The following is a 19,325-nucleotide window of genomic DNA, read 5'->3' on the forward strand; positions in this document are numbered from 1 at the left end:
GATCACGTTTTGACCATCCTTGTCTAAAAGAGTATGTTCTATCTAAATCTATGCCATCCTATACAGAAGGGGAGAGTGAAATCCTTGCTAACAAGTGGCATCAATATAAAACAACAGCAAGCCTTCTGCCTTCTGCAAACAACCGATGTCTTCCATGCCGTTTATTAATACTTAAAGTTCAAAAAATATAAGGCTGGAAGATGGGTGTATAAAGGTGCACTATTCGCAAAATGTGTTTTTGTCAAGCCATAACCCATGAAATATCATTGGTATCTCGCGGGCACAATACTCCATGCCTGCAAACATTTAAAACTGCACTTGTGGAACATAAAGGATTTATAATGATCTCACTCACACATATAAATTTTATTCCACATGAGAAAGAGGGAGGGAGAGGCAGAGAGAAAAGAGAGGCAGAAGCAGCAAACAGCTGAATGTGAGCACAGAGTCATAAATTCATAACTCGTACAGCTTTTTAACAACCAGCCATAAATTTGACTGATTTCAATTTAATTTATGAGTCTTTGTGATGGAATCAGGAGTGTGTGTGTGTTCCCAAGACATGTCAGTGCTTTCAGTGATGAGAATAACTACCCTGCTAAGAAAGAGCATATGAGAGAAAGACAAAGGAGGCATCTACACACTGTAGAATTAATTCAGCTTGACGTCACTTTAATCATCATGGCTCAGTGACATGGAATTCTGGGAGCTGTAGTTTGATGAGGTTCCAGCACCCTTTGACAAAGACTTGTAAAACTACAACTCCCAGGATTCCACAGCATTGAGACATGAGCATTAATTCTACAGTGCAGATGCATCTCAGTGTAGAAATTTACTTTTGAAAACTAATTCATCCACATTCCTAACTCTAATATGAAAAAGTAACCCAGTGCTGTTGTTTGTTTCAATGCTTTAAAAAGGAACATTGCACACCTCACTATTTCTCCATTGCCCACCATTGCTTTTTTAGTAAAAAAAAATGCATTGATAAGACAATGGTATGAACTGTAGAATTTATTCAGCTGAGGAAATAACTGCACCATGTTCTAAAATCATATTTTAGCATTGCAAACCCATATTTTAGGGAAACCCCTGTGGCTCTTTCTAGGTCTATTGTGACATTCCAGGGCATTGTGGGGGGAATATATTTCTTCCTGGACCAAATGATGGGATATTTCTTGGGGTGTGCATAGTGCTTGGGCAAACTTAGGCAAGTTCATTTGGAGGTCACCTAGAACTGGGGAAAAGTTCACTACATATTCTGTTTCTGGGTGCCCTTGAAGCTGCGAGTTTTGGGGTTGATTTCAGAGTTCTGGTTTTTGACAACATGCAGTTACATACTTCTGGGTTTCCATGTACATATAACTCTCTGTAGATCCAAAATAATATATACATAGATAACATAAAAAATATGGATTTTGTTATTCCCAGACTTTTTCTCTCTCATTAGTGTATTATACAAGGGGTTGGTGTAGTTAGCTGTCCATGAATGTAGCAGGAGATATGAAGCACAAACTTTTGCCAAAAATATATTGGAAGTCTTTCCAACAATAAGGAAATGCTTATACAACAAACGAAATGCAAAACACTGCCAGGATTAACCAGCAAAACTGCATAGTTACCTTGAATAATAATTAAAGGAAGCAAACAGAGAAAAAGTGGGAAGTAATGGCTATGAAGCCAGAGCCCCTCTCCATCTGCTTACTAGAACTTGAATGGCCCACAATTTTGGAACAGAGAAGTGAAGAGGAGAAAAATGACATTGAAAACAATACATAGTATCCCAAACTTCTGCAGCAGTGCTGGTAATTTATTGCACCGCTGTTAACCTTGGAAGAAAGTGCTTCCTGGGGGCTATTCACATGATTTCCCCCTGCATTGAAAGGAATGACCAAACAATGAGTTGAGAACAAGTTTGAAATTAGATTGTCACCAAAAAGTAGCATTTCCACTCATTAAGAGACTGCTACATTGCCTGAGGATTCATACCTTCTGAACCAAAATGGGGATAGGGCTCAGCACTTTTGAAAGATTCATTACCACACCAACATGGAAGCCACTAGTCCCCACTGTTTGATCCCAATTAATAACTCAGTTCTCTAAAACCGAGCATTTAGACAGACCCAAAGTTGGACAATAGCATTGTCCCACATTAACCTGAATTTAGAGGCCATCCAATCTAAATGGCCAGTGTAGATGTGCCCCAGATCATCTTTTCTGATCTGTCATTATGATATACTTCCACTCAATTAATTTTATTTTTTTCCTTTTTCATGTTTATGTTTCCTTTTACATTGTGTCATTCAGATTTTGAATACAAATGTTAACTTTCAATGAAAGTGTGTGTGTATAACACTTCTGTAATCGAAACAAGACTGCTATACATTTTGAGATCCCTCTTCTGAGACTTTGTAAAAATCAAAACTAAATCGAACTGCAAAATTATCCATCATCTTCTGTCATATACTGTAAAGTTCTAAATATATTTGTACATTTACTAAAATACTTTCTCATACTAGCTGGTACAAAAATATTGAAATTTAATATGATCTGCTGTCAAATATGCAAAATAAACACAGGGAATAGTAAATCCTGCACATAAAATTTCGAGAAGAATTTTAGAAGATTTTTTCCCATTTCTTATTATTGCACCAGTCATGAAATACATACAATGAAAACAGGCACATATGCACCTACACATACACTCCTACACTATAGAAACTTCTGTGCAAGGCAGAGAAGGACACATCAAATATTAACTTTATAAAGAAAATATATTGTGGTAAATGTGTAACCGTGAAGTAACACAGTTATCGGCAGAGTTATCAAAGAAGGTGTGGCTAAAAGTTAATGTGAACTTCACACAGTTTAATAATTTCTTTTTCAAAAAAAATTGCCTTGAGCTTTGGCAAGTAAAGCACCTTGTTTATTTTCTTGGACATTGAGATAGAAATTTATTTTGAGTCTGGCAGAAGGAAAACCTTCGAAACACCCGGGAGAATCATGAGTTTGCTTCAGAGCCTACTGTCTGCACCTGTCAAAAGCTTGATTTTCTTCTGCTGCACATATTGGCAGATTGGAATGCTAACAAATAAACAGCCTGCTTGGGGGATTTTTTTACCCCCTCCTAAGTTAAAAACTTTTATAGGGATGAGAAAGTACAGCTCTTACATTTTTGGCATTTTTCAAAAGTGTCTTTTTCAAAAACCCTGTAGAAAAAAATAGAGGACGATAATTTTCAGCTACTTGTAAATAAAAGCCATTTTCAACTTCCTCTGCCCATGTCACTATCTTATAGGGGAAAATGCTGCTGCCCACATACTAAATAAAGAAAATTCTGGTGTATTTAATACCGAATGAGTGTGCCTTTGCCTCCTATATACTCTTTATTAACAGCAATCCATTGAGCATGTTCTCTCTCATATTGTTTTACTGTCTAGTGCCATATGCTTTGAGATATATATATATATATATATATATATATATATATATATATATATATATATATATACACACCTTCTCATTAGAAATCATTTCCAGAAATACAAGCACTGGAAACACTAGTTTTCAGGAATATTTAAAAGTTCATTGAATGGATCATAGATTTATTTTGGCTGAGTGCAACATCACCAGTAAATGGGAAATGCATTATTCATAAATAGTAATTCCAGATGTGCATCAATCAGAGAACAACATATATACACCATATGCCTTCTTTCTCAAAATGAACTGATTGCAAGAGATAAAATTTAGTTGTTTCCAATGTTTTGTAGTAGAGCTAGATTTAGAGGGCAAAGTCCAACATTTTTCCAAGACTTTCTCCTTGTCTGCAGTCCCTCACTGCAAATCTGTTCTGGAGATCCCTTAACCCACTCAAGCAAGGTTTGAGGTTGATTGCAGTGGAAAGAATATTAAAAACTATTTCCCAAAATGATCCAAAAACCTATTTTAAAGTGTTAAGAAATTCAGATAAGAAGAGAATTATATTATCACATATAGTTGATTTGGGCAGGGAGTAGTATTTTTCAGTGTAGAAAATAATATTTCAATGCAGAAATGTTAATCCTGAACAGAAAATGTGGTTTTTGCATAGGGAATTCTGTTAAATCACATGTGAATTTTATGCAGAATAACACCTTTTCTATCAGAGAAAATTAGGGAAAGTTAGTGAGGTTGTGTAAGTCCAGGAACTCTTCCCCTCCTCCCCCCACCCCCCCCCCAACTTCATTAACCAATTACCTAAACAACAAAAAATATGTACTTCATTATAATTTTTCATAAGTACTCATATTCTTATTGTTATTGTTGTGACTAACATGAAAGAGAATAATGATGAGACAAGTTACTATGTCATTGGACCCATCCACACAGTATTTTTATCCCAGGAGCTCCCGGAGGGTGGCCAAATGACGTCCTCTGAAAACACAGGAGGAATCGCTACAAAGCACTAAAAACACAAGATTTTGCCATGTAATTAACCTCCCCCATGTTTTTATGATAAAAGCAATGCGGAATAGATATGAACAAAACTCATATGAACAATGCACATATTCACATCTGTGCATTTAAAGATTTTTTTTAAAAAAATGCTGGAATTTCTCGCAGATGTCCTGTGGTGGCCATCTTGCAGGCTTCTAAATCCCAGAACAAAGCAGCAAGTCTGGATATCACAGGCACAAATCCTGGGACCAACAGGTCTGTGTGTGGACTTGCTCTCAGGTCCCAGGTTTTTTGTTGGTTTTTTTTTTTTGTCCTACCTATTAAACCCGCAATTTGGTGCTGTCTGGAGGCACCCGTTGTTATCCACATATCCACAAGTCTTAATTAATGCACAAGACTTACTGTTCTTGCTGATGTTATTAGTTTAATTCATACTTCACCTCTCTTCCTAAATTTGGAGTTTATTGCACCTATGTGTAACCAGTCACAGAAGCAGCAGCATCATCTTTGGTGACAGTCCTATGACATGACATTGGCCAATACCCATTCCCAGTCTATCACCTCCCTGCAATGAAGCCACCGGGACCATTGATGGGAAAAGCCTGTCAATAGCCCTTGATCTCATCATGATCTTAGGACTCACCCCATAAATCCTGTTCTCTCCCCTCACAGTGCAGTGGGACAGAATAGATACACTGCTCCCTTGTAATGCAGCTTCACTTGGCAGTATATCGCAGTCACATAATGTCAGCAGCTGTGTAGTAGTGTGTCATAATGTCAGTAAGTAGCTGCTATTCCACATCGCAAGAACACCATGAGATAATGGTTTCTATGTGATCTTACATCTTCTTTTATCACTCCCCCCAAAATGGGTGTCCTCATATTGCACTGCCTCCTACCCGAATGAAGGACTGTCTCCCTTACTCATTTATGAGTCTCCCCTACAAATATGTTTTATTTCTATCTCATCCTGGGTTTTTACCATTGTATCTTACACATGTGGCCCGCTCATTGTGATGGTGTTTGATTTTTTATTGTATTATTTTGCACTGTTTATTGTTTTTATGTTTGATTCATTTTACTGCGATGTTGTTTTTATGCTTTTTATGTTATTGTATTGTAATGCACTACTGGGCTTGGCCTCATGTAAGCCGCTCCGAGTCCCCTTTGGGGAGATGGTGGTGGGGTATAAATAAAGTTTATCATCATCATCATCATGTGGTAGTTTCCTTAGACTCAATGCAAGGACTGCATAGCAGTAACCTGGATCTTGCAGACAGGATGAAAAAGCAGAAGAGAGTTATGATACCCACTGCATGCAGTGCAAACTTTGTAAAATAGTATAATCAAGCACAGAAGACAAAAGCAGACCTACTTAGCAAATGCCACCAGATGAATTGAAGTCCCAAAATCTGAGAAGAAATTCAAAGAAAAATATTCTAAACATCCTCACTTAAAAAAAAAACCTTCAGCCCAGGTAATATAATTTTGATAGCATTTTATTCATAAGCAAGAACCACGTGGAATGCCACATGCCACATTAAGGGTCTTCATTTGATTACATATATTTCATTTTCTAGTTTCTCTTTGTAGTTAAAACAAATCTATTATCAGCTGCATCGTGAATGTCTATGCAAATCCCTGTATAAAAAAAAAGCTTTAGAATATGAAAAGTGGGAGTTTAACAAGACAGAAACCTTATTGTTTGTTCAACTGGCAGATCTAATTGAGCTATAGTATTCCAAGCCACGCTTGTATTCATACTGCAGAAACATCATTTCTTTCTCATTTGCTGCTATACCAGAGAATTAACCTTCATTTAAAACACTCCCATTTGGAACATTTCTTCCTGCAATGTTTCCTCTGCTCCTCTCCAAAATTTTGAATGCCAATTTAACACCGATTCCATTCAAATTGATAGACATGCATAACTAAATGGAGGATGAGAACTTGTGATCAAATGGATATGGCAAGCACATTCCTAAAAAGAAGTTCTGTGGTCAATTAAATTAGTTCACATGCCACATGCTTTTGTATTTTTCAGAAAAGGTCTGAGATCAATCAATCTCTATCAACAAAGAGTGAATACCCAACAGGTAAGTGCAAAGCTTGCCCAGTTGGCTTTAGAATTCAGATCACATGGTTTCTGAGCACCAGCTAACAATCTGATCTCTGGCCCTAGGTTTTTGAGGTGCTTGATGACATTGCAAAAGTTAAAAAATGGCAGCCAGGCAGATGTGACATCAGGACCTCTGATGACACAGAAAAGTTGCAAGACTCTGGCCCAGTAGATGATCCCCTAAGAAGAATTTTTAAAATGTTGAGAAATTATAGCAAAGTAGAAAGAAGTATGAATATGCTAAACAAGTAGCGATCCAAAGGGGACATTGTGACTTGGGGTGGATAATGGAGAAACAATCAACAACAATTTACAGGCCATTATTTATTTATTTATTTATTTACAGTATTTATATTCCACCCTTCTCACCCCGCAGGGGACTCAGGAAGGATTACAATGCACATATACATGGCAAATATTAAATGCCATAGACATACAATATATATAGACAGACACAGAGGCAATTTAACATTCCAGCTTTCCAGCTTCACGAGGGTATGCTTGATTCTGGCCACAGGGGGAGCTGCCACTTCACCGTCCACTTGTGACACCAAGTCCTAGATGGAGTAGTTCCTCATTCTTGCGCATGCTGCTGGAAGGTTTTTATGGTGTCGTAAATTAGTTAAATTAGCCTCCCCGCATAAAGCGGTACCTAGATTTCCTACTTGGCAGATGCAACTGTCTTTTGGGCTGCATAGGTCAACAGTAAGCTCGACTATTAATGGTCGGGAGCTTACTCTGACCCAAGCAGGCTTTGAACTCATGACCTCTCAGTCAATAGTGATTTAATGCAGCTGGCTACTAACCAGCTGCACCACAGCCCGATCCCATTAGAAAGCATGTGATAACAAAGGATGATGATTTCTTAATATCAAATCCTTACAAGTGTCAGCCATTCCAAGCAAAATATTTCTGAAGGAAAGACATGCCACGCAAATTGGAAAAAATGTTCTCTATCATTCCATCACTACATCTGTGTACATGTGGAAAAAAATCCAAGTTTTCACCAATAGAAAATGTACAGCGCCCTTCCATCATCTTTACTATTTTAGTTCACGTGTTTGGGATTAAAGTTGAGGGTACATTCTAGTTCTTTAAGGACCACCCTTGAAGATAACAATCCATCAGGCTTGCATCACAGAATTCATAAAACTAGCTGTTTATAGTTAAATACATATAATTTTCTCATAGAGACCAGGCTATATGTGTTCAGTTGTGCCACTTTGACTATTCTGAAGAAAGAGTAACATAGAGGACAGAGAGAAATAAGCTGGTTGTAAATTCTACAGTAACTTTGCAAGGCGGTTCTGAAACTTAACTTTGCATTAACCACTGGGACCCTTTCATAATTTAGGTCATTGTAATGAAGGGCAGCTATGGAATGAATCCGTGCTTTAGCCACAGTGTAATTATTTACAATATGTAAGAGGACTGAAATTTCTTGAAAATGCATATCTATACTAACTCTAGTTTTAGTGACATGACTAGACACTTAAAATATACAAGAAAGTTACATTATAAATATTTGACAATGCAGTTGATTCTAGCCCTTTATGGCCCAGAAAGCTAAAATGTAGGAGTACTAAGAACTTAAGAACATGATTAAAGCGTGGGGTCACTTCCTTGTACAGATAAAGGTGTCATGTGTTTTTTCTTTTACATGTCCTCCAAACATAGAATTAAGAGCTCAAAGATACATTAGGTACTTCTTAATTAACTAAGTGAGGCATACATATCCAATAAATGCTTACTTTTGCAAAGCAAATAGGCTGGTGATTTTATGGGTATCTATAAAATGAATGTTGTCTGGAAGATATTCATTAGCAGAGTGAACAGATCTCAGCAGCAGCTATGGTCTAGGAATCCAGTAAATTTTATTCCACAGGGAAGCGAGCGGGGGGGGGGGGGGTCTATTGTCAAGTAACAGAAGCATCAAATGATTTGTGTAACTTTTTCAGTATAAATAGAATTCTGTTGGGCCAGCAGTAGACCACCAGACTGCCTTTCGACAATTTTTAAAGATTTGTTTATATTACACCATTAATTCACCCATACGATAAACTAGTTTAAAACCAAAAATATTGCTGCAATTGTGTGAAAGACATTTATGTAAGCTTGTTCATGTGTAGCATACAAAAATGTCTGAGAAGGTTAGTAACTAATATCGGGATACTAATATTTAGACATTAATATTGAGGCGCTGATTAGGCTTATGCATTTTGGCTGAAACTTGATTCATTTCTGCTGGCTGGATTCTGGTAGACCCCTATATCCGTTTTCACTCACTTCCCAAAAACAAGCGGGTAGCTGGGTAGCCTTTTTGGTCCACAGCCAAAAAATACAGCTAGATCCTTATTGCTGGCCCATTGGCAGCAATGGGGAACTTACAAGACTCCGGGTTGTTGTAGGTTTTTTCAGGCTATATGGCCATGTCCTAAGGAGAAATGCCTCTAGAACATGGCCCTATAGCCCGAAAAAACCTACAAGAACCTAGTTACAAATCCTTTATTTTTTAAAGAAAATGTGAATTGTGTGTAAACTAAATCCAATTTAACTTAAACTAAGCGACTAAATTTTGCATAATACAGTAAGATTGGCACAGATCCTTTAGAAGCCATAGAGATTTAGAAAACAATGGCTGGAGTCCTACTAGGCAGATACAAATGGTTAACTACCACAGTTATGGAACAACACAATGATTGTAAGATCAAGCCTTACTTATCAGCAAGCAGGTGCCACAATCAATCAGTTTGTCTGATGACCAGGAAGCAATTGTCTGATGTTCCCACTTCTTACTGTGAGTGATCACCATTATGACATGCCAATGCAGGGTTCCTAACACAATCCCCAGAAACACACACACCTAAGATCACTTGCACAAGATGGGATGTGAATGTCATTCAACTTCTTTCCCAATGACAAGAAAACTGATCCCCATTAACTGCAGCACCTGCTTCTCAATAAGTAAAAATGGGGAGACTTTTACTGTCACCATGTGTCCCCTAAATAATGGATTGTGGATTATTATTATAATTACAAGCTATGCATTCATAATTCCAAAACAGGATTCCAGCCAGTACTGAAAAAGAAAGATGGATATGAAGCCATTGGGTCCTATTCCTGCTTTGTTTGTCTGACTCTACATATATTTGCATCACTTGCCCATCCAAAGCTTAGTCTCAAAAATTGTACACCAGATAAACTCCATTTTGCAGAAGGAAGCTCTATCAATTATAGGGATTGCCAACTTTGAACTCCAATTCACATAATTCCCAAGATACTACTGAGAACTGCAGTTCAAAAAAAGTAACTCTGCCTAACTCTGATGCTAGAAAGTGCTTGTGAGAATACAAAAGAGAGGGAAGTGCAATTACCTTGACAATAATATCTTCGTTAGTGTTTGAACCACTGGTTTTACATCAACTGCAGCATATATTACCTCCTTTGTTGACAAAGATGTCATGCTATTAACACCGAGTTGGTCCTAAGATGAACATTTTAAAGCAAAAAGTTATCTAACAAATCTACTGCTCCTTATCATGCTTGCATTATTCTCTGTTTTCAAAACTTAGATGAGAAGCACAGAGATCATATTCTGAGCTGTGCCAGTCAAGTGCTTGATCTTTCTAGCTTTCCTTGCAAAACAACAAGATTTTGCTATTTTCATTCAATGAAGCAGTTTTCAGCGTCTTTTTCAAATTAACACATGATGTAATGGACAAGCACACATTGCCTTAGTTAGCATTCAGAATTGGTTTTTTTAAAAGTTAGGATAAGTGGGGGAAATAGTCTAAAAGATAAGAGGGAAAAAATGAAGTTAGTGCTGAATGAATTAATAGCAGGCAGGTGGCTGGGTGGGTGTCATGGCAGATAAACAGTGTGATGAAGCCAAGGTAATTATAATTATAATCTGGCCAGTAATGCTTTCAGCTGGGGGGTGTATAAAACTCCCTAAGTTAATACTGAGATACTCCAGTCCCACCTGCTCTTTGCCTACACCTCCCTGTTAAACAATATTCTCCCCAGCCAAATCCATACTTCTAATCTTGGAGCAATATAAAGCGGGATCATTTTCTGAAAGGTTACAAGCATGGAGTGGGGAGGGGAGAATGCACATAAGCTTATAGCAATGGGAACCACCCTCCAAACCCCCATACGTTTCTGGACAGAACTGACTTTTTTTCAGTGCTGCATTATTCACAGGAGTATACCACGCTCAGACTAACAGAAGTCAATGGCAGATGTGTCGGCAGAATTCCTTTCTGTAATTTCACTAAATGGATGTAGCCTATAAAAACAGCCTTAATTAATAAAAATTTTAAAGGCACTTATAATAGAGGGAAATGCAGCTGCCAAAAGCAAAACTTGAGAGGAAGAGATTAAATGAACTTTCTTGAACATGACAGAAACGACTATTCTATGATCAATGAATAGATAGATCAGATTTCCTTGATCAGAACAAGGAAATGGATCAGAAAGAGAGAAAGAATCAGAGGGCCCTTCCACACAGCCATATAACCCAGGGCCCTTCATCAAGTCTTATATCCCAGAATATTTTCTCTTAATGTAAAAGCCAATAAAATTCAGTCATTCTTGGAAATTATCTTCATAGTCATCACTAGTATCACAAAATATGGTGATTCAAAGTTTTCTTCCTTTTTTCACACAAAAAGAAATCTTACAGAATACAGGCAGAAATATTAGTATAGTTTATGAATTGTCTAAATCAGATGTGGACAATTGTCAGGGGTTAGAGGACTACATTGGGCCACCAAGACACCTTGGAGGACCACATCTGCACTTCACCCACCCTGCACAAAAAAGCATTTTTTTTCTCCAAATGCCTTCTAGAAACAGTCATAAATCTGCTCTTTGGGTCTGTCAGGACTTGAGCAAATCTGGCCTTTGACTTCCATCTAGTTCGTGCATGAGTCCATTTCAAGTAATGGACTACCTTTTATAAAGTGGTCTACATGGTCACTCTAAATAATCTAAGACTACTACGATATATTCAGTAACAAGGGGCAGAGAAGGTTCTCTGTGGGATGCAAAAACAAGAGTCTTAATCCAATTTAAATGTAAATTATTTTACCTGCTCAAAAATATTTCGATAGTTCATGGCAAATAGATCAATCAGTTTGCTTTGATTCAACCAAAGAGATTATTACTATTAGCAATACTTATATAATGATAAGAGTAGAGTTTCCCAGACTTGACTACCTTGATGTTAATGGACTATATGTCTTAGAATTCCCACCTGTTCACCATGTTGATTTTGAAGTCCAACAATATCTTAGACATTTAGAAACTGCTGGCCTAGATCATTTGATAGTTCTAGTGATGACTACTCAATGTGCCAGCCATAGATATTTTCTGAAAGTGACACAACTATGATAAAAACACAGAGAACTCTTGTGCTCTTGAAGGTAGCAAGAACATTTATCACTTAGGCTTTCACTTTCATATTAAAACAGGGAAATGATCAAAACTTTTTGGGCCTTGAGCAGGTCCATTAAAATCAATGATAAAGGTGTAGAATCATCATTTGAAAATTGTATATTGGACTATTTTTCTCAGGAGAAGTGTGGGATTTTTTAAGGATAGTCATTCAGGAAGTGTAAACTAGCAGTGGGCAGAGCTAATACCAACTATGAGTATTGCCAAAGCCAAGACTGGCACAATCCCCAGTCCTTACTACTCATCTCTCATCAAGTTGGTTGTTGGGACTGGAGCACAGGTCTGAACAAGTGACTTGAAGAGGGAGTTTCAAATGAGACTAACTTCATCTAACATGATGGCCAGAATCTAAGCAGGATCATTGTCCCTACAATGAAGCTGCTTCCATCTGTGAAACTGGGCGGAAATTATTTCTTTCCATCATTCCCCATCCCTACCAGTACCCCATTCATGGGAAATTTTATGGAAAAGAGCTTTGTTTAGCACTGAGAATTGCAAAGGGAGAGGTTGGAGAGGGGAGGGAAAGTCCATTGTTATTGACAAGGAGTTCACACGATGCTGGATTTTGGCCAGTGTTTTGGCATTTCCGCTTCTTGTGTCTTTTGAATTTTACAATAATGTTCTATGTACTTTAATTACAGGGGAAGCAAGTTCAGCTATGGAATATATGCAATGTAACAGGAAATGCAGACATTTCTATAACCTATAACACAATTAGCATCTAATCCTTAGATTGCCACATTATATTTCAAGGATTAGTGCTTTGGTTTGTGATATTTATGCAGTCTTGTTAACTTTGGCAATACATGTCTTCATGACGAAAGCTGTGCTGTCCTTTGACTGGTTGTCATTTTCCCCCATTTTTTAAAATTTATTTTCTTCCACAATTATATTGCAGACATTACATGTTTTGTTCATTGTAAAATTTAATACAGTGGTACAATTGTTTTCCCTCCCTATCCCCCATCCCAGTTTTGGATTCCCCTTTTCTGTGTAGGAAACAGATATTTTCCAAGATAACAACTTTAAGTTGAACCCTCTGGCTAAATGTTATTTGTAGATATTTCTAATATAGTATTGTTCCTGCTTCAAACTTATTTGAAACCCTTGATCAAAAGTTATGTGTCTTTCTCTTTTTTTAAATAAACTTCAAAAACAATTTGCAGTCCATTTTGTAGTCATTTTGATTTTTTCCCCCCTGAATATTGTTGCCAATTTGTCCATTTCCCATTTCAAAAGTTTTTACAATCCACTCTTCAGCTGCCATTTTTAAAGCCAGCTGTTATTAAGCCAGTATGTAGGGAGTGCCTTGGGACAACCCAAGGTGATTTGTCATACACAGTAGGAAGTCATCTCTATGTCTTGCTTGTAATTATAGTGGTTGAGTCAGGTGGCAGAGTGAAATAATTTGATAGCCTTCAACCCTTTGTGTCAAAATAGGTCAAGGAATCAATCCAGGAGTATTCCCTTATTCCCTCATCAGTTTTCCAAAAAGACTGGATGTTTGAAATATTGCATTTATTTGCACGATAGATTCACAAAAAATAGTTGATAGTAGAGAGCAGGCATTAATCTAGCTCAGCCACTGACAGGGTCTCGAAAATGACAGCTGAATATGGCCAACTGGGAAAAGGGGCAGAAGACTGCTGATGCTCTTTCTATTCACCATTAACCCAATGCTTTAAAACATTCATACACACATCTCCTTGTAGAACAAATCACATGATCAATGGGGTACAACTGTCCTATAAAACTGCATAGTCACAATCCTGTCACCCTATGTAGCCTAGCCATTAGCTGAACTGATGGGGGTGCCTCTACGCTGTAGAATTGATGCACTTTGACACTACCTTAACTGCCATGGCTCAACACTATGAAATCATGGTTGGAGTTCTACCAGGCCTTTGGCATTCTCTGTCAAAGTATGCTAATGCCTCATCAGAGTACAGATATCAGGATTACATAGCACTGAGCCACAAGAGTTAAAGTGATGTCAAACTGCATTAATTTTACAGAGTAGACCCGACTTTTGTCAAACTTGTCTATTTTTTTACACTGATTAGACTGCCCCTTACACAGTGATCCAAGCAAAATACAACCAGGAGCAAGAAACAATACTAATGGCCCTCCCCAAGTCTTTTGCCCAGGAATTTGGATTTACGAGGGTTGAATAAAAAGTAATGCCTCCACCTTTATAACTCCTCAATAGATGACAGCACTGGTATGCAGCAGGTACTGGCTTGTTCAGTAGACTCCTCTACAGTTCTGTTTTGGCGGGAAGCCTTAGCATTGAACGGTTGTGTTGTTAAAGTGTGAAGTATGGAAGCTTGTGCAGATGGTTGGTCAATGCAACATGCAGTCATTGAATTCTTGGCAGTAGAAAGTGTCTCCTCAACATCTTTAAACTTACTCTCCCAATGACGCACAGTACTCACATCAACACAATCACCATAGACAGCTTGATTTCTCTGATGAATCTCCTTTGGGGTAACACCTTCTGCTGTCAAGAATTCAATGACTGCACGTTGCTTAAGTCGCATTGACCGACCATCTGCGCAGGGTTCCATACTTCACACTATAACAACACAACCATTCAATGCTAAGGCTTCCCACCAAAATGGAGCTGTAGAGGAGAGTCTACTGAACAAGCCAGTACCTGTCGCATTACTGGAGTAATGGAGGCATTACTTTTCATTCAACCCTTGTACTAAAGGAAATATGTTTTCTTTATTTGTTTGTTTCCCATACTTGTACCCCACCCTTCTCACCTCAAAGGGGACTCAGTGTGGCCTCACAACTGGCAACAATTTGATGCCAAAAATAACAATTACAATTAAAACCAACAATAAAACATAAATTATTAAAACAGCAATTATAATCATTCAAGGTCAAAATTGAAGTTCAGAATCAGTCCATTAGTCCGTCGCATATAATGTCTATAGGGCTACACTCGGCGTCTAATCTCAGTTAAAAGTAGTCCAGTTGATTTGATGTTCGCTTACCAGGTTCTTTTTGATTCTATGGGTTAACTCTAATTGAAACTAGCAATTTTATTTCAGAGTGAAAGCAGTCCAGAAAGTAACACACTGGATTACTTGTTACAAATACACATACCACCACACATACAATCTAAATTCACCTGATCCCATCTGTTATTAACGCATTGTCATCAATTTCTCTATTGTGCCACTGAAAAATATAAGAAAATATTATCTGGACTATACCTCATATCTCTGATCATCATTATTATGAGTAGACTACACTATTTTATCACACAGAGAGAGAGAGAGAACCAGCCTAGCAGACCACTGTGGATGCAATATACACTTCATACAGATTAGGTTGGGTTTTGCATAGAAAGAGAAAGGTTTAGCACAAGAATAACCCACAAACAGCCCCCCCCCCCAAAAAAAGACATATGGCTGAGTGGAAGCAGTGGGTTTTGTGCAAAACCCCACAATTCTGTGCAGAGCAATTATTCAAAACACTTCAGAATGTGTGAATACAGGACGAAAGCTGCAGTGAAATATTTATTTTCCTCACAATTAAAATTGCAAGGCTGAAATATTTGCATATTAAGATTCCCTACTGGATGCGCAGCAATGATATTACTCTTAGGACCTGCCAGATGAGCCCTCAAACATCCCCGAGATTGCTTGCCACTGTGTGCACCGATAAAGAAAATAGCTGGATCTATCTCTACTTTTCCCCTGACTCTTTATTGACATTGAAATGGCCACTGTGAGGGCTACTACACAGCAAAGGTAAATTGGTAGAGTTGCATTAAGCAATACATGACAGCTGAGTGCTGGATCTCAGTCATTATATGAAGCAAATAAGATTTAATACGACAAGAAATATTTTTGTCAGAAAGATGAATAAAATCTTATGCCCATTTCTAAGTTTTTCCTAAGTTTGCTCTAAAGAAAAATGTAAGAAGGAATTCAAATAAAAGCTCCATGCTTCAATGGTTGAAAATGTTTCTCAGTGGGATTCTGCACAAATCACCCCAAGTCCCAAGATGTGCATCACATACTATTTGCTTTTCCAACCTCCTCTGTGGGTTGCTCAACATAAGCAGAAGGCAGCTAATAATAATTTCTCGTTTTAGTCTCCCCCTTCTGCTCCCAATACTTCTGCAACAGCTCCCTCCCCGTGTCATGAGATTTAGAAAGGAGCTGCTTTTGTTGTTCAGCTTTGGTCTGTGGGCAGAAAGTTGTTTCATCAAATGTGTCAACATTGTTGGAGTACATTCTGAAACCCTGTACTCCTAAGCTGGTAGCATCCTATCTGTAGCTGAATGATAAGAGTATATCTGCTATAAATATAACCGCATCCTTCACACATATATACAGATGGAGTAATGAAAGAGCTTGCTTTATATAGAGCCCACTCAGAAATGATGCATTCTAGGTTTTAAATTAGTTCTGACAATTTGATGTTAATACATATCGATGTATCTGTGAAATACATTTTGGATAGTGTTTGCTTGATTATTTCATATTTGCTCTTCCAAAATCTGATTGTATGATCCGGCATTTTGCATGCTCCATAAAAGGACAGTATGTTAATTTAAAGAGAAGTGAAGAAAGATATGTTCTCCCAGGTAGTCTTAGGGCATCTTCTCAAAACAATTCATCAAGATCCTGTGTAACACTTTACAGTAAAAGACTTTGATTTGGGTTCTGCTCTCCACTAAGAGTGAATCTACAATGGCTGGTAAATAAAAATGATCCAGACTGGCCCTGGATGTAGTCACATGCAGCTCCCCAAACCTGCTGTAACGCCATGTTGGCTTCCATATGTTCCACAGGATAAGACTGCATTGGCATCACAAGAGCAACCTCCATGCCACCACTGCTTCTCCCAGCCAAACCCAGAGCTCTGTGTGAGCTTCTGGTCATCACAGGCAGACTGGAGATGGGCCCATGCAACCAGGAAGAAGATGGGAGCAATTCCCCTCCTTCTTCCTAGTTGCATAGGCACCTCTGTTGAGGTTGGAATGGGGCATCCATGAGGGCAAGGGCACCAGTGATGATCAGAAGCTTGCATGGAGCTCTGTGTCCTCCAGAAGTTTCAGATGGTCCAAAATGCAGCAGCCAGGCTGCTAGCGGGATCATCTATAAGATCCCATAGCACACCAATTCTGCAACAACTGCATTGGCTACCAATAGAACATCAGATCTCTTACAAGATACTGATCCTGACATTTAGAGCTCAAAATGGCCAAGGACCTTTATATCTTAGGGACCGCCTCATTCCTTTTCTCCATCAGTGGTCACCTTGATCCACCCAGGAAAATCTCCTATATATACCGGTCCCAAGGGACGTACACCTGGAAACTACAAGGCGTAGAGCTTTTTTGACCTATGCTCCAATTCTGTGGAACTCTTTGCCTCCATACATTAGAGCAATGTCAGAGTTGCGACCTTTTGTAAAGGCACTCAAGACTTGGCTGTTTGGTTGTCCATTTAAGTAATCAGATCTAATTTGCCAAATAGTCACTGTTGAATGTTTTTATGTTGAATGTTTTTATATTGTGTAAATACTATTTTAGACTGTAAGTCACTCGGAGCACCTTGGTGGAGAGCGACTAATTAAGAAATAAAGTGAAGTGAAGTGAAGTGAAGTGAAGTAGTAGGGAAAGGCCATCATGAGCGATCCATTCTGGCATCAACCAGGAAGCAGGAGGGACAATTGCCTCCTCTTTCATTCTGGTTGTGTAGATACCTTTCTGCTGATCTCAGAATGGGATACCTGTGATGACCAGAAGCTCACATAGAGCTCTGTGTCCAGCAGGGAAAGGTTAATGGCACTGGTGACCCACCTGAACAATCAGTTCAGATCAGTCCAAATCAGACCTTATACCATTGTCCAGACTGCACTGAAGCCATGAATTCATACAATCATAGAACTGGAAAGAAAAACCACAAGGACTATTCAGTCAAACCTCCTACCATGCAAAAACATACTGGGGAGTTTCCAGCAAACTGGATTATCCCCTAATTTTGCCTGTGAGACAGAACAAAGCTTCAGGCAAAATCTTTCCAGTTTGTTCTGCTTCAAGCAAACTGGAAGGACAAATATGTGAGAGGAAGCCACAGGGAGGAGGGAGCAAGCTGCTTCCTTGGAGACTAGGACGCGGAACAATGGCTTCAAACTACAACAGAGGAGATTCCATCTGAACATGAGGAAGAACTTCCTGACTGTGAGAGCCATTCAGCAGTGGAACTCTCTGCCCTGGAGTGTGGTGTAGGCTCCTTCTTTGGAAGCTTTTAAACAGAGGCTGGATGGCCATCTGTCAGGGGTGATTTGAATGCAATATTCCTGCTTCTTGGCAGGGGGTTGGACTGGATGGCCCATGAGGTCTCTTCCAACTCTTTGATTCTATGATTCTATTATTCTAAATCCAGTTTGCCTAAAACAGGACAAAGTCAGTTAACTTTGTAAAACCCATGAAACTAATGAGTATGGGTTTTCTTGCCATTCTAGATATGTCCCAGGAGACAAAGTTTCTGGGAGACATCACCTTCTCACAGCCTCGCTGAACTCCTAGAGTTGTGAAAACAAAAGGAAAAGGAAGACAGCCATGTGTGCCACTTTGAGCTTGCTTGAAGAAATTTGCGTTATGACATATATGTGGCTACTAGCTCTCACCTATTCTAAAATTCATATAAGGAGCATAAAAGGACTTCTCGCATTTGTGATATTAGTAAAAGACTCCATGTTTCTTTTAAATGTGGCTTTGTGATGACCACGCAAACCGTTCTATTCAAGTTTAATTAAACATGTGTTGAAGCCCATTTATAGACCTAACTTCACAACAAGGTTTTAGAGGGTGAAAATGCCATTTGCAGAGTCTCACACTTCATTTATAAGTGTACCTATACTAGACACATATATAGTCAGCAAATTTCCTCCCTCTTTATAACCAGAATGTATATTAGGAACTCTTTAGCTATTTGACAAGCCTGCTGAGCAACATGAACATGAAAATGAATTTCTTATTGCAGTCACAGAATCATCGCAAATCTGTTACAAATGTATCACTGCAATATAGCGAATTCAACTTAATTACTTTAGAAATTTCAATACATAGGGAAATGTGACTCTCTGGTTATCCTATATCGAAGGGACATGGTGTTGGTGATAATGTGGACTGTATTCTCTTCTACTGTCAGAGGGCACAATCCATAAAATTATGATTTGGTTGTATCCTTGATAATATCATGAGATTTCTACAATCTTGAAAGCTATCCTGAAAAATGTGGAGTTTTTTGTTCAGGAGGAAGCATGGAAAGAGGTTCAG

The sequence above is a fragment of the Anolis sagrei genome, chromosome 1 (assembly GCF_037176765.1).
Source record: "Anolis sagrei isolate rAnoSag1 chromosome 1, rAnoSag1.mat, whole genome shotgun sequence".
NCBI lineage: Eukaryota > Metazoa > Chordata > Lepidosauria > Squamata > Dactyloidae > Anolis > Anolis sagrei.